The sequence below is a fragment of the Papaver somniferum genome, unplaced genomic scaffold, assembly GCF_003573695.1.
Source record: "Papaver somniferum cultivar HN1 unplaced genomic scaffold, ASM357369v1 unplaced-scaffold_70, whole genome shotgun sequence".
Classification (NCBI taxonomy): Eukaryota; Viridiplantae; Streptophyta; class Magnoliopsida; order Ranunculales; family Papaveraceae; genus Papaver; species Papaver somniferum.
In genome coordinates this window covers 1,482,095-1,495,983 of record NW_020649860.1, presented here as the reverse complement: position 1 = coordinate 1,495,983, position 13,889 = coordinate 1,482,095, and positions in this window count along the sequence as shown.

Genomic DNA, 13,889 nt, shown 5'->3' with positions numbered 1-13,889 from the left:
AATATAGCAAGGGTAAGAAAGGATCGTTCCCACATAGAGGACTAGGTTGTTAATATGTTTCAGTTTCTTATGTAAAGCAAGGGGGGATTTTTTTGTTTTTTATGGAAAGTAAATTATAGTAAAAACAAATAAAACAAAGCAAACACACAAATCAAGATGTAAAGATATTGGTTAAGGATTTCGTTTTCTTCACAAACATGTTCTTGTCTTAATAACTAGAATTTATATTTAATCTCTCATAATCAAAAGCCCTAGAATACCTAGTCGAAAGGATATCCCGCTAATTTCCTGATTTCATCAACAAACACATTAAAAGATGCGAATATGAATTCTACCAAAAGAATAACCTAACGCCTTGCGCTAATCAAGTTCAATTCCCATGGAACCTTAAGATTCATGAAATAAGGCTAATCAATGCAATCGAAATACATTGCGCAAACAATTTAACAAAGGTCATGGTTCACATATGATTACAAGGATGTATCACTACAAGCTATAACCATATTTATGCTACTTGTGTTCAAGGATTATCGCTCGATGATTAACCCTAAACTAGCAATAGATGTGATTACAAGTTCTACCAATTTGCAACTTGTCAAAACGAACAATCAAATCATATTATAATACGTTAATCATATAAATATATTTTCAGAGAATCATGAACGATATATATGAGACAAAACTAATATATTGAATCAAAGAACCATGTTATGTGAAATCCAACTAATCCATAACCAAAAGAAAATTAAGTACTTATGCTCATGGAGTTCATAACAAGAATAAAAAGAAGAATTTCCATGTCTAAACCCTAGAACAAAAGAGAAGTAAAGACACCCCTCTTGTTGTGGTGTGAATAGGCTTATATATCTTTCTAAGTGAATAGGTTTTTCCAAAGTAGGAATTACCTATAGGTACTATTATGGTGTTCTTAGTTAGTGGCAGATCCACCCACTAAAGCCCAGTAACGGTAGGTCCATAATTAAAAGAAAAGAGAAAAATGGACCTAATTTTTAAAGCCCAGGTCCTGCACACGTGTGTAAATATTACGTGCATTTTTAGAATTCCCAAAATAGCCTTTACTATATATAACAGAAACATAAGCCAGTTTCTCTCCATATTCTTTTTCTTCTCAGATTCAGTTTCTCTCTCTCTCTCCCCCTCTCCCTCTCCCTCTCCTCTTCTCTACTGATGCGGGATTCAATGAAATCAATTCATTTCTTCATTCTTTAATTTCTAGTTTTTTGTATTAGGATAAAGCTTGGAAACGAAGATTTTTAGAACATCTTGATCGATTCAAGAACCCAAATCGATTCTAGCCTTTGGTAAGTTGATTTTCCTTATTAATCTTCTTCTCGTAATGTTTATTCGAAGGTTTCAAGATCTAATCATTAATTAGTTGATGTTTGATTATGTTTTCCAATTTGCACGCATGATTAATCAAGTGTTCCTTCATTTTCATGAAAATAATCCAGGATCTAGATGAATAGTTACGTTTTTTATTCATTTCGTTACTAGATCTGATTATATTAGTTTTCTTTTGTTGGGTTTAGGTTTTTTTCAGTTGTTTTTGTGTATGAACTATCAGTACGTATATGATGTACTGACAAAAAACCTAGTTAATTGTTTAGTTTTTGTTTAAATAATTTTTTTTGTTGTTGTTTGATCCAGCAGTAATATATGCATACTGAATAATTACGTTTTTTTTATTCATTTTGTTACTAGATGATTATAATAGTTTATTTTGCTGGTTTTAGGTTTTTTTTCGGTTGTTTGTGTATGAACCATCAGTACATATATGCTATACTGACAAAAAACCTAGTTAATTGTTTATTTTTTGTTTAAATAATGATTTTTGTTGTTTGATCCAACAGTACATATATCGCATACTGGAAATAAGATGCTTTGATTTTATTTTTTTTATTCATAGACTTATCACTTCTTTTGATTTTGTTATATTCATAGATTCCTTACTTATCTGTTGATTTTTAGGTTACTAAGAATCAATAGTACATATATTGAACACTGAAAAAACTGCTTTAATTATGTTTTATTCATAAATTTTATTCACTTAATTCATATGATCTGCCAGGGCGTACTGATAGAAGCTTCTGATTCTGTTTTATTCAGAGTTTTGTCACTTTTTTTTGTTTGATCCATGAGTATTTATGCTCAATACTGAAATATGTGCTAGTTTTGTATAAATTTTTCCGTGTTTACTGTGGATTTGTAGGTTTTCCTTTTTTTTCTTCCTATGATTTAATACTGTACTGAAGAAATATCATAGATTAATTTGTATGATCCTACAATATATGTGATGTAAAACGTTTTCTAATTTATTTATCATTGATTCTTACAGATTTGTACTCTACCTGGAAACAGTGCAGCAAATATGTACTCGAATTGGTAAGCATTCAGATATATAATCGGATTTGTAAGCAGTACGACAGATATGTACTCAGATTTCTAAGCAGTGCGACAGATATGTACTCAAATTTGTAAGCAGTGTAGCAAATATGTACTCGAATTTTTAAGCAGTGTACCAGATATGTACTCAAATTTGTAAGCAGTGTAGACACACACGTTTGGTAGTAATGGGTATTATGGACATTTCCATGTTTTAATTAATTTTGGACCTCCGGATAAAAAAAAGATCCGGTTGGACCCTACTATAAATAACTATATGGGCTTAGGACCAAACAAGAAATTTTCCTTTTCCAAAATATTAGAATTCCAAATCCCAGCCAAGGCTTGACCAGCTCCACCAAATTCACGTTCCAGCCCAATACAGGCCCATAATGGCATTTAGAAGATTACTAAGCCCGTCAGTCTCAATGAACTGACAAGCTAATTCAGTTTTAACACCACAAACCAGCAACTCCAGAATCTATAGCTGCATCACTTGCACAACTCACTGTAATCCCTGGAAATTCAATTCATAACCCAATTGATCCTTCTCAACTGCACTGTGACCGCGCTTCTCCGTTAGGCGCTTACCAACAGCAACCTCAAACCCATTCAACTACAGCAGCTATGCAACTCAAATCAACACATTCCCTGAAGCTCATTCTGCTCTTGTATTAGCTCCAAACTCCAGCCACACGACCTTCAAACCAACAACATCAGATGCTCTTAATGCTCCAATTCTTCCATCTTAGGCATTCGTCAGCAGCAGAACCACATCAATTAGCATCCTCAGCTTTGTCACTTGTAATTTCATCTCTTCCCCTACAATTTCATTCACACTCCGATGCAGCAACTAATAAAACTTGTACCACCACCTTGAGCCACTTCTGCTGCTCTGCAACTGAACCTGACTTGACTGCAATGACAACACCACCAGAAACTGCAGCTCCTAAGCCGTATCAAGTGCATTCTCGTTCGAACTGCCATTGCACTAACTCCATCTCTGACTTTCCAGCATTGTAACTTCTCCACTGGCACTTGCATCTTTTCCACAAAACCCTTGTAACTCAGCCAATCACAACTACAGCTTCTTCTTCCAGTTCATATCACAATTTCCCTCCAATTCCTCAGCCAACAGCAAAACCCTAGCAGTAACTCATTAGCTTGCCAATCTCTGAGTCTTCCATTTCTGACTTCTCGAACACCAACTTTCTTCAATCACTTCAAGATCAAACCCATCTCCTATTTCCTTCAGTTCAACCATGATTACAAGCACAACCCAACTTCCTGGTTTAGATCGAGCCCTCAATTCTTCAGGAACAACAAATCTTCATTTCCTTCTCAGCTCAGGAACTGCAGTCTCGACCCATTAATGAACATCAACACCTTAATCTCCTCCATCTAATCAACCCAACTCACTGCCAACCAGTTGTAGCAACTTCACCAGCTTCAATTCACGAACCCAACCTGAAATCAACCTAAACCCCAACTTCATAATCAAACATAAACCCATGAATATCAACAGCATACACATCTTGTCTGCAATTCGAGCCCCAAGTTTCTCTTTCATCTCTCGACTTCAAATTCGAGTTCTTGACAGCAAAATCTCAAAACCCTTCTTCCGATTCCTTTGTAAACTCGAACTCTCCTACAAGAACTGCATCTCCATCTAATTCATCTCACTGTTACCATATCAAAAACCCTAACTCAAAATTGCAGCTATTACTTCTTTCTCATCTCAATTCAGCCTCAACTTCTCAATCTCAGGCAATATCTCTCGATTCCTCTCTGAATCTCCCCTCTGTCGATCTCTCGATCTCTGTAATTTTTCTAACACTCAGATATACAGCAGCTGCCGAAATGAATGAGAGATAAATGATTTCCTCTGAATCTTAGGGTGTGTAGGAAAGGTAACTGCTATCGGCACTCAGCTGTTGTGGTTAAGGGCTAACCATCTCATATATGGCTTGTCGGTTTCAGATAACCACCAGCCAAATTCCTTTCTCAAATCAAGTGTCAGTTTCGAGGAACTGACATTTCATTCTTCACCTCCTTCTCGCGTAATTTAGCCCGCTCCAAGCATAGCTCGCATGTGAATCGATCTTTTTGCGCTTTACGCTTTAAATGAGTGAGTTCTTCTCCTTTTGCTCTCGGTGACTCCATTGCACCTAATAAACTCAAAATCAAATAGAAGATGCATAATCTACAAGAAAACTCACAAAGAAAGCATAAACAGTAGATAAATATCAAGGTGTTGTAAACACCTATCAAATTTCCCCACACTTAGACTTTGCTAGTCCTCGAGCAAATCAAACAAAACAATTCTAAAACATACATACAACTCCGTGTCGTCGAGGATACGGTCACACTTAGCACGTATAACAAGCCTTTGAACCCCTAGGTGTCCCTAATGGACGAGTTATAGTTTTGTGAGGGTTTACTAGAGATATACCCACAAAACCTATTTTTCCAACTTACTAGTTCTCTGAAATGATAGCATCCAACGCGTTAAGAAGACATAAAATTCTGCACACTAGTCATAAGAAGTTAGACATATATATGAACACAATCTCATCCTTAAAAGTTGAGAAAGAAATAACCATCCCTTATCGAAAGAATCCATGTTCGAGACTGATCGAAAGTCTCAACTCTGCCTCACCAGAAAGGGTTTTATGAAGTTGCTCTCAATAATAAATAGCTTTTTTATGGGTCGCACATATGTCCAGGTAGGAATAAAAAGAGAATCCTGCGAAACGTTGAATGGTAGGAAGGCAAAACCCTCCGAATTGTTTTGAAAACCCACATCTTTTATCATTTTTTTAAAACCCTTTTTCTGACAATCTCTAAGAAAGGAAATCAACCACTTAACGAAGGTGGGAATATGTTTACTTACCTCGTTATCTGTTCGACGTGCAGTTAGCACCACTCTCACAGCATCCATAGAAAAGTCTTCGGTCTTCAATCCTTGTCATCATCTTCGTCTTCGGTCTTCTACCGTCGATGATAACTCTTGAACTTCGTAGAATCTTGACAATGTAACTATTTTTCTTCAAATCCTTGTTGCTTGAAACTTTATTTATGGATATTCCTTCTTTCCATTGGCTTCATTGAAAGAACATAAAACTAAAAACAAACCAAAATAATAAAACTAATAATGAATCTAAAAATTTATCTTGTCTTTTTTTTTTCTTTTTCATTTTTTTTGTAAGACAAGAGAAATAAACATAAACTGAAATAAAAATAAAATAAGTACAAATGGCCATGATATAAGTATTTTACCGCTTGATTCTTCACAACGTGTATTATCTCGATATCATAAACTTCTTGAACTCCCATCTTGATAATCTTCACTCTTGTACATAAGTCTTCAACTTGTATAAATTCTGCTCCTTATCTTGTTTCTTTACTTGAATATGAAATCTGCTCATTTCTGTACTGTTGCTTGTAAACCTTGAACGTCTTGAACTTTCCTTTGAATTTGTGATGCTCCTCTTGTTGATGATGATGGTGTTTCTATGGACCTGTTGGTGTAGAGGGAGATAAAGTGGATGGTGTTAACTGCAAACAAGATTACAAGCGGTATGTAAGTTAGCAATTCGATGTCACCATCATGATTGATACAATAGCACTCAAGAGATCAAAATAGTGCTTCTATTGGTGGGAGGTTGGGTAGCTCACCATTCTACCCGAAATTAACGTACGGCGACACACTCTCTAAAAGCACATACTTAGAAACGTACAAAGAATTGAAGGTCGGTGCCTCACATGATGTAACAATAGGTAGTCTCGCTATAGGAGATCACAACTCTAATACCTAATTCATTATGCACCTCACTTGCCATTGACATAGTTAAATCCAACTTTAACTCTCATACAAGCAAGATTTCTCTGTCATCTCTAAGTTCAGTCACTCTTGTGAGAATTTCGATGTAACCTTAGCGACATGTATATTATGTGACTCTAAACTAACTACAAGTTGGAGTTTTTCATGCACTAATTCACATAAAAGTTGAAAATCTATGAAAAATTTACAATGCAAATGCTTAACCATTCCCCCACACTTAAACTTTACATTGTCCTCAATATAAATTGAATCGTCCGAAGAAAGTCAAGGTGGGAATCTTATAATGATATGCAACAAGAAAATACTAAAAACAAGACAAGAACCAAAAATAAAAATAAGACAAGAAATACTCATCATATGGGTTGCCTCCCATGCAGCGCTTGGTTTAAAGTCGTCAGCCCGACTTGCAAAACGAATTCCCCATACATCAATAATCTGAAAAGTTGGGGATCCACCCATAGAACCTGTTTTGCATATAGTAACTTCACACAAACATTAGTACAATAAAGCAAAAGTGAAACTATAGCCCAATAGAAGTTTCCCCCACACGTATTCTTGTCCACACTTGGAAGTGTATAAAGAACATAAAACTCATGAACTTCATTTTCGACTTCGTTTTCAGACTCACCGAAATCAGAATCGTCGTCGGTGTCCCACCCTTTATCACGACGTCGTTTAAGTTCCATATAAATGGTCCTACTAATTTCATCGACAAGCTCTTTCGATGCTCCATCATCTTCCAACTTATATAATTTCAGTGCAAGTTTTCTAACGTTCACACGCTTACCACCATTGGCTACAATAGGTTCTCTTTCCCATGAATCTTCCCTTTGAATGGGTGAATGATCATAACTACGATCTAGAGTCGGGTAAGAAAAAGTGTTTCATAAATTGGTTTGTGCGACGTTCTCTTTATCATGGTCAAGTTGGTCTTGTTCATTCATAACATTCATACATCTCGGATAAAGCCAATTGGAAGTAGAATTTTCCCACCTAGGTGCTTGACTTACATATCCACTACAAGGTTGTTGTTGGTGTGTACGAAATCACCATAAGGTTCTCTACAATATGTATCATAGCCAATAAATTGGTTTTGATTGTATCCCAAAGTTGGTGGGCAATTGTCATAGTGTTGAGGAGGTTGAAAACCGTATCCGTTGTTCCAATATGCTCCTTCCATAATAAGTACCTGAAACAAGAGTTCCCAAAACTATGTCAAAATACGAAAAATAAGAAAAATAAAACAAAAACAAAACAAAAATCAAAAATCAAAAAATAAGAAACCAAAAACAAGTGACAACCGCTGCCTCCCCGGCAACGACGCCAAAATTTGATCGTTGTCGTATGCATCAAAAATAAATTACTTTCTTACTACTCAAAATATAAAAAATATAGCAAGGGTAAGAAATGATCGTTCCCACAGAGAGGACTAGGTTTTTAATATATTTCAGTTTCTTATGTAAAGCAAGGGGGGATTTTTCTGATTTTTATGTAAAGTAAATTATACTAAAAATTATTAAAGCAAAGCAAACACGCAAATCAAGATGTAAAGATATTGGTTAAGAATTTTGTTTTCATTCATAAACATTTTCTTGTCTTAATAACTAGACTAAGTATTTAATCTCTCATTATCAAAAGCCCTAGAATACCTTGTCGAAAGGATATCCCGCTAATTTCCTGATTTCATCAACAAACACATTAAAAGATGCGAATATGAATTCTACCAAAAGAATAACCTAACGCCTTGCACTAATCAAGTTCAATTCCTATGGAGCATTAAGATTCATGAAATAAGGCTAATCAATGCAATCGAAATACATTGCGCAAACAATTTAACAAAGGTCGTGGTTCACATATGTTTACAATGATGTATCACTACAAGCTATAACCATATTTATGCTACTTGTGTTCAAGGATTATCGCTCGATGATTAACCCTAAACTAGCAATAGATGTGATTACAAGTTCTACCAATTTGCAACTTGACAAAACAAACAATCAAATCATGTTATAATACGTTAATCATATAACTATATTTTCAGAGAATCAAGAACGATAAATATGAGACAAAACTAATATATTGAATCAAAGAACCATGTTATGTGAAATCCAACTAATCCATAACCAAAAGAAAATTAAGTACTTATGCTCATGGAGTTCATAACAAGAATAAAAAGAAGAATTTCCATGTCTAAGCCCTAGAACAAAAGAGAAGTAAAGACACCCCTCTTGTTGTGGTGTGAATAGGCTTATATATCTTTCTGTGTGAATAGGTTTTTCCAAAATATTAGAATTCCAAATCCCAGCCAAGGCTTGACCAGCTCCACCAAATTCACGTTCCAGCCCAATACAGGCCCATAATGGCATTTAGAAGATTACTAAGCCCGTCAGTCTCAATGAACTGACAAGCTAATTCAGTTTTAACACCACAAACCAGCAACTCCAGATTCTATAGCTGCATCACTTGCACAACTCACTGTAATCCCTGGAAATTCAATTCATAACCCAATTGATCCTTCTCAACTGCACTGTGACCGCGCTTCTCCGTTAGGCGCTTACCAACAGCAACCTCAAACCCATTCAACTACAGCAGCTATGCAACTCAAATCAACACATTCCCTGAAGCTCATTCTGCTCTTGTATTAGCTCCAAACTCCAGCCACACGACCTTCAAACCAACAACATCAGATGCTCTTAATGCTCCAATTCTTCCATCTTAGGCATTCGTCAGCAGCAGAACCACATCAATTAGCATCCTCAGCTTTGTCACTTGTAATTTCATCTCTTCCCCTACAATTTCATTCACACTCCGATGCAGCAACTAATAAAACTTGTACCACCACCTTGAGCCACTTCTGCTGCTCTGCAACTGAACCTGACTTGACTGCAACGACAACACCACCAGAAACTGCAGCTCCTAAGCCGTATCAAGTGCATTCTCGTTCGAACTGCCATTGCACTAACTCCATCTCTGACTTTCCAGCATTGTAACTTCTCCACTGGCACTTGCATCTTTTCCACAAAACCCTTGTAACTCAGCCAATCACAACTACAGCTTCTTCTTCCAGTTCATATCACAATTTCCCTCCAATTCCTCAGCCAACAGCAAAACCCTAGCAGTAACTCATTAGCTTGCCAATCTCTGAGTCTTCCATTTCTGACTTCTCGAACACCAACTTTCTTCAATCACTTCAAGATCAAACCCATCTCCTATTTCCTTCAGTTCAACCATGATTACAAGCACAACCCAACTTCCTTGTTCAGATCGAGCCCTCAATTCTTCAGGAACAACAAATCTTCATTTCCTTCTCAGCTCAGGAACTGTAGTCTCGACCCATTAATGAACATCAGAACCTTAATCTCCTCCATCTAATCAACCCAACTCACTGCCAACCAGTTGTAGCAGCTTCACCAGCTTCAATTCACGAACCCAACCTGAAATCAACCTAAACCCCAACTTCTGAATCAAACATAAACCCATGGATATCAACAGCATACACATCTTGTCTGCAATTCGAGCCCCAAGTTTCTCTTTCATCTCTCTACTTCAAATTCGAGTTCTTGACAGCAAAATCTCAAAACCCTTCTTCTGATTTCCTTTGTAAACTCGAACTCTCCTACAAGAACTGCATCTCCATCTAATTCATCTCACTGTTACCAGATCCAAAACCCTAACTCAAAATTGCAGCTATTACATCTTTCTCATCTTAATTCAGCCTCAACTTATCAATCTCAGGAAGTATCTCTCGATTCCTCTCTGAATCTCCCCTCTGTCGATCTCTCGATCTCTGTAATTTTTCTAACACTCAGATATACAGCAGCTGCCAAAATGAATGAGAGAAAAAGATTTTCTCTGGATTTTAGGGTGTGTAGGAAAGGTAACTGCTATCGGCACCCAGCTGTAGTGGTTAAGGGCTAACTATCTCATTTATGGTTTGTCGGTTTCAGATAACCGCCAGCCAAGTTCGTTTCTCAACTCAAGTGTTAGTTTCGAGGAACTGAGAGTTCATTCTTCACCTTATTCTCGCGTACTTTAGCCCGCTCCAAGTACAGCTCGCATGTGATTTTATACTTTTGCGCTTTACGCTTTAAATGAGTGATTTCTTCTTTTATTACTCTCAGTGACTCTATTGCACCTAATAAACTCAAAATCAAACATAAGATACATAATCGACAAGAAAAATCACAAGAAAGCATAAAATCTGATAAATATCAAGGTGTTTACAACACCTATCACACGTGTACTAACTCCTTTTCTAAGGGGTTGAGCCTTGCCGAATAAGGATGGTTGATCAAACTCTCTGGAATAGGATGATTATGATAACCCGATACGACTTTCACCATAAACCAGACTTTCTTATCATTTTTGTATTTAAATTGAAGCTTAAAAGGAAATCCACACTTCTTCGTATTATAACGTCCCTTCTTCCTTGTGGTTTTTGGTTTATACTCACTACTGTTTTTCCAATGGCTTTCATATTTTCCACTACACTCGCAAACTATTTGAAAGATGGTGGTTGTAACTTGTTTATTCTGGACTATGATGCACATCTTTTTCAACCCTTGTGACCGAGCCCACTTCTTTGCATCTTCCTTATCTTTCCACTGATAGTTGTTTGCATAGTGAGCACTTGTTTCCTCGGAAACTTGCACAGGTGGGGGTTGATCTTCCATAACCACCTCTTAGTCTTCCACCGGAATGTAAGGTACAATCTATAATAAAATAAAATATGTCACATCATTTATCACAAAAGAAATTTAAACACACTGAAACGGCTGGGTCGAAAAGGGAATATCCAGCCGTCATTGAGTATACGGCTTGGTAGAAAATCAAATTTCCAGCCGTCATAGACTATGCGGCTAGGTCGACCAGTGATATTCCAGCCGTCATAATATACACGGCTGGTTCGACTAGTGATATTCCGAACCGTAAAAAGTTTACGTCCAGGAATTGTGGGCCGTTAATTGGCTTGTAAATGGAAGAGTTAGCTTATGGCCTAGAAAATGAGCTATAAAAATAGATACAGCTGGGTAACCCAACCGGCGTCGACAGCATTAAATAACATTTAATATTTTCGGCCAGGAAACCTAACTGCCGTTGACAGTATTAAATGCTTCACATGCACGTAAAAAAAACCTGGTCGTAATATTTCCTTTATGGCCAGGAATATTCATCGATCCATCCATAATAGTTTGGTAATGACTAATAATGACCCGTAAAACAGAATAACGGCCAGGAGCTCATGGGTTCCAAGCGGTTATTGGTCCCGGCGGCTGGAAACTTAGGGTTTTCAGAAGGAAAAAATCAAAACTTCTTGCAACTCTGAGCTTAAAAACTGAAATAGCAGTTAGAATAGAGGTATACCTGGTAATCTTGAGCATTAGTTTCTTCGATTTCTTCTTCTTCTTGGGTTGGTCCTTCGAAATCATAGTAGGGTTCATAAGGGTTATTTTGAGTTTGAGAAAAAAATTCATGATTTTCTGAAAAATTAGCAAATAACTGATTGTTGTTGATGAGTATTAATATGTTATCGTATTTTGAAGATGCAGGTTCACCTACATCAAAAATCTTGCTTGAATCACTCATTTCTAATGTTTTCCCAAAAAAAAATTCTCTTCTTCTTCTCTTCCCTCTGATTTATTTTTTGGTTTTGATTTTCTTCTTCATCACTTACCTTAAAGAAATTAATTAGTCTTAATTGATTAACTAATCATACTTAGTGATGTTAATCAAGTTTATTATCTCAAATTAAATGGTGATCATGTTAGTCATTCTATAAATATTTGGATAGGGGATATTCAGTATTACTATTTGGTTACCCTATACAGCCCCAAAAAACCAAGTTTTTTAAGCATCAATAATAGGATCCAAATATAAAGAAGAAAGGAATTTATCCATTAATGTGAATAGTGGTCTTTTTTCCCCTCTTATTGCTGCATTAAGGTTTTTACCTCCCTCTCTGTTTCTGATGCTTTACCGAACAAATTGAAAAAGAAACCATAGCTTCTGTTTTGCCTTTAACCTCACATCCCACCTATTGCTCACCTGTATGATTTTTCTTTTGAAAACAAAAGCAATTTTATCTCCTATCTGATATCTCCATTTCCACTGATAGCAAGAAATGTTCTAGTAGTTTTAGTTTAATTTATAATAAAACAAAATAAAAGAAGTCCAACAGTCATTCTGGTAGTTTTAGTTTGGTTTATAATAAAATAAAATAAAATAAAAGAAGTCCAGCAACCACAATGATTTTAACTAGTTTATGTACTCTTTGGACCTGTATTGTTTTTAGATAGTCATTGTCTGAACATACATTGCACTCGGCCGAACATCTAAAAATTCTGAACGAGTTTTATAAATTCTCATTTGGATTTATAAACTGATTTTGTATCTCGATGCATAGATAATGTATTTTTGAGTTCTCATTTAAACCATCCAAATTTAAGGGGTTTCGTTATGGGAGGATACAGATTCTACTAATGCATTATTCTTATCAGCATGGATATTATGTCCGTGGGCTAGTACTATCGATTTTGTTAATGCATTATTATTGAGTTTTGGGTTCGTAGACGCAGTAAATATTTTTGGGCATTGATAATTTCTAGTGTTAAAATTGAATGCACTTCCATCATTACTCTAGAATATTATATTAAACTATATAAATTATTTGGTCGAGTATCTCGGATTCTGAAAATGAGCTTGGTGTTTGTACGCGAATAAACTGTACATATTAGAAATGGAATACACACATATATATATATATATATATATATATATATATATATATTTGCTGCTGAAATGTCAGGCCTTTATGATATCCCACCACTGTGGCTATCCTGGGAAGATTTTTCGGGGAACAATAATGGTTTCTTTACCAGAATAACTCTGACAACTAGATTAAGAATCATTTGAGGAAAGAAAAAGAAGACTGTTTGGGGAACAATAATGGTTTGTTTACCGAAATAACTTTGACAATTAGATTAATAATCTAGAATTTTGGACTGAAGACATTAAGTAAGAAAATGTTGATTATGTGTGGTTGAGAATCGCATAAGTATTATTTCGAATTTTTATGCATGATTTTAAATATCGTATCTGCTGCATATGTTTGATTTTCGTTGCACTCTATTATTTTTCGAAACTTCCTACTGGGTCGTGGTTTGCTCATCCCATTTTCCTCTCTTTTCATAGAGAATGAAGAAAGACTAGTTGTAAGAGAAATTGTTATGTGTCTAGGGGATCTAGGTATTGAGCTTTGAATTTAATCGAGGTGTTGTTTTGTTTTAGTTTGATATTTTTGATTATGTAATTATTATTTAACAATTTTGTAATTTCAAAAGTAATATTACATTTCATTTAGCAAAATTTATTTGATCTTGAATTTCTGATTTCATTTATTGAAATATTTTAAAACGAAAAACCTGGTCCTTTCCGAGTTGCATCCCGGAAATTTGGGCTTGCTAGGTGGACCAGACCCGACCCAAAAAGGTCTAATCCGTGTCCGCTGGAAACCCAAAAATCCGGGATCCGACAGGTCGATCTAAAAGAGGGGTGTGAGGTCGCCAATATGGAGCATGCTCGACCGGCCGTAGGAGGCGCGGAGCATGCTAAATCGGCCAGCCAAGTAGCACGGCCGAGCTTC